Source organism: Triticum aestivum, chromosome 2A, assembly GCF_018294505.1.
Source record: "Triticum aestivum cultivar Chinese Spring chromosome 2A, IWGSC CS RefSeq v2.1, whole genome shotgun sequence".
Taxonomy (NCBI): Eukaryota; Viridiplantae; Streptophyta; class Magnoliopsida; order Poales; family Poaceae; genus Triticum; species Triticum aestivum.
Window position 1 is genome coordinate 33,167,605 of NC_057797.1, and position 3,520 is coordinate 33,171,124.

The following is a 3,520-nucleotide window of genomic DNA, read 5'->3' on the forward strand; positions in this document are numbered from 1 at the left end:
ACCGCGGACGCCGTCGCTGGTGCATAATGGACTCTTGTTTGTGCTCCAAAGCCTCGCCGACCTCCACCTGCTCCGCCAGAGCTGCCATTATATATGCTCTGCATGCAGGAGAGCAGAGCAGAGCGAGGCTGGATCAGCGTATTCTGTGTACAAGATCTTGCCATTATGTTCTGCGTACAGCAGAGCATAGTGCAATTCCTCCGTGCCCTCACTCTCGCCGCCATGGAAGCACCACAGGCCACGTCCTTGACGAGTCCCGCGTTTTCTGTACACTCGATCATCCATTAGTGCCGCCCCACCCTGTACGCGCGCCTCGACGACGAACGCTACGCCATGCCTACGTGCTTCCTCTGTTCTCCATGGACTACGGTCCCGGAGCCGATCTGCACTCGGGGCTCGAATGCAGGCGCGCACTGAGGACTGAGTTGAGCAGACCCGAGCTCAAATGGGATCTGGCTTGCCTGCTCCCTCCCCGTGCTCCCACTTAATCTTACGGCTGTCTTTTTTTTCTTTTTTCTTCCTAATCTAATCATCTCCCCCCTTGATTTTAAGGGAGTGGGGCCGGGTCTTATTTTGCTCCAATCAAATCAAGCCACATAGACGGGAGCATGGATAGGCACACGACGGGGGAGCAGGCAAGTCTCGTCCGCTCAAATGGCAGCGGCATGCAGAGAATGTTAAGTTGTATATTTTTGTACCAATTGTAACGTTGTACTATCACGTTGTATCGATCCTAGATTGTAGGATCTGAGGTCTCCCGCATGGCCTGCGTGCCTCAACTCTTGGGACTCTCTCTCCCTCTCTATGTATACTCTCATGTGTAACAGAATCAATCAAGGAAATTTGCACAAACACTTTCCAACTTGGTATCAGTCGCCAGGACCCTCTTCATGGCCGCGGACGACACCTCCTCCTCCTCCGCCGCCACGAGCTCGGTCACGTCGCCGGGCACCTCCTCGGCGCCAGCCGCCGGCACCTCCCCGGCTACGGCCCCTCCCTTCGTCTTCGGAACATCTGATGTCGTGGTTGGATGTCACAGCTAGAGGCACACTTGGGTACATCGACCTTGAGTACCTTCACACAGGTCATCTGAAGCCGGCGAGCGACGTGTACAGCCTCGGCGTGGTTAAGCTTGAGGTTCTGACAGGGAAAAAGGCGTTTTCCCAAGAAAAGGAGGAGATGAATAGAGATCTGGCATCCTTTGCACTCCCCATCATTGAGGCCGATAATATTGAGGAGATGCTAGATAGGCGACCTGTACCGGAGCCAACGCCATGGCACCTGCACGCACTGAAGCGTGTGGCGCAGATTGCACGATGCTGCGTGAAGTTTGTCGGGAAGGACCGGCCCGCCATATCAGGCATCGTTGCCAACCTCGAGACGGCATGCGAGTTGATCTGCAGAGATGAGCCAGATTCAGTTGACAAGTCTGGTTTGTGGCCCTTCCTTGAAAAAGTTGACGACTCACCAGACTCTCCACATGCCAGGAGCATGCCTCTGTTCTGATCTGGTACACTAGAAACTAACTGAACTTTGTTCACATTAATGAATTCAGCTATGTACAGTGGCGGAGCGTGAACCAAAAATGAGGGGGGCCAACAGGTTCAGATTTATGAAAAAAAATAGCAAGTAAAAGCAAGAAAGTGCAAGTTCATGGAGTGAATGATTCACTAAAGATTCAGCAAAAATGAATGCATAGATGTTCCTCTGTTTCTGCCCATTGCTACCTAAATTGGAATTTGTAAACAAATTTTTATCAACTGAAAAATAGTAATTCCACATTTGTTCTTTTACTTGAAGTAATCTACTTACCCTGACCATCTAAAATAAAGAAATAAAGGTGGTCTGCAATTTACATGTCAAGATAGAATTGCTGAAACTTAAAGCCACATAACATAAATGGAGTCATCGCTCCCAGCTTGCAACTTGCAAAAACTGAATCGCCAGCACCCCGTCCCCCCCAACCACCCCCTCTCGCGCGAATTTGCAGGTATAGCCTGCAGATCCACTTGATACTCACTTGCTACTGCTTGATTTGAGAAAGGATCTAGAAGAAAAGAGCAAGCATACAAAGTGGATTTGGGGACTGGATTGGGAGGGGACTCGAGCAGTTGCTCAGGGGGTCAGGGGAGTAGGGGACTAGTGGAGAATGGAGATGAGGAGGAGCCGAGGAGGAAGAACATGTGGCCACTCAGGGAACTAGGGTAGGAGAAGTTGAGAGGAGGAGGAAGACCTGGAAGTGGCAGCAGTCACCATGGGGGGCGACCAGAGGAACGGGGATGGGGCGGCGAACCACTCGCTCCTCCCTCGTCACGGGCTGACGATCGTCCTAGTCCACCGCGGGACATGAAAATGGGCCGTGTATCCTATAAATATATTTTTTGCGCCGACAGAAGGGGTGGCCACAGCCCGGAATTGTCCCCACGACGCTCCGCCAGTGCCTATGTACATACACTGATGAAAGAGGCTCACTGCTCATTTTGTGGTCTCTTCCTTAATTAGGAACCTGAGGTGTTGGAGGATGGGCCTTGACACCAATCGTCCAAGGTGCATTATACCATGGCAGGCTTCACGGCCGGTGACAAGTGGCCTTCAATCACATTAACCACCCGACGAGCATCATTAGGTAATCCCCCGGTTCTAGTAATCTGCAGGCTTAAAAAAAACTCCCCTCTCGTTAGGGTTTCTCTCTCCCCTCGAGCGACGGCGACGCCGGCACCGTAGGGATCTTCTCTCCCCGGCTGTTCACCCCCTTCCGGCGATCGCTGTGGCCCGTGGCCACCGCGGCGTTCGGGGAGGGCGGGGACTTCCTTGGGACCTACCGCTCGCGGATCCCTACCCTCGAGCAAGCGCATGATGGATTCGACTGCATCTGGATCGAGTACGGCTGCGTCCAATCTGGCTGCGATGATGGAGGAACTTGGCCTGAAAGAAGATGATCTGGTTGATGTCGTGGTGGAAGACACCGAGCTGCCGAAGGAAGAGACACGTTGGATGGCTCTAGCTAGGGTTCACACAGAGAAAACATATAGCCAATATTGGTTTTATAGGAATATGAGGGTGGCCTGGGACCTAGCTCAGGAGGTAAAGATTAGACCACTCGAAGATAATATGTACTCAATGCAATTCTCCTGCCTGGGTGACTGGGAGAGGGTTATGGGGGATGGCCCTTGGAACTTCAAGGGGAAAGCAGTAGTTCTCTCGGAGTACGATGGCTTCACAAAGCCGTCGTCTATAGAGCTCAATAAATTGGACATCTGGATTCAGATCCACGACCTGTCGGATGGCTTCTTCTCTAAGGTCAAAGCTTTGTCGGCGACTGTGGGAGAATTCATATATGCTGAGCCTAGATCCCCGGATTTTGAAGGAAATTTTGCTAGAGTTCGAGTCAGGATCGATGTCACTAAAACATTGAAGAACACTGTCTCACTGGTAATAAGGAAGAAGGATTCGATGGAGCGAGTCATCTTTAGAGTTAAATATGAAAGATTGCCGGATTGGTGTGCGGTTTGCGGACATC

The 3,520-nt window shown here is 51.6% G+C and overlaps 1 long non-coding RNA gene across 1 annotated transcript; it reads right to left on the bottom strand.

Moving 5' to 3' along the window:
• Window positions 1–672: 672 nt before the first annotated feature.
• LOC123184491 (uncharacterized) lies at window positions 673–2,225 on the bottom strand. Its single transcript, XR_006492979.1, has 2 exons — window positions 1,262–2,225; window positions 673–1,140 (listed from the first exon to the last, which is right to left on the bottom strand). It is a non-coding gene; the product is annotated as an uncharacterized lncRNA (long non-coding RNA).
• Between the last annotated feature and the right edge of the window lie 1,295 nt (window positions 2,226–3,520).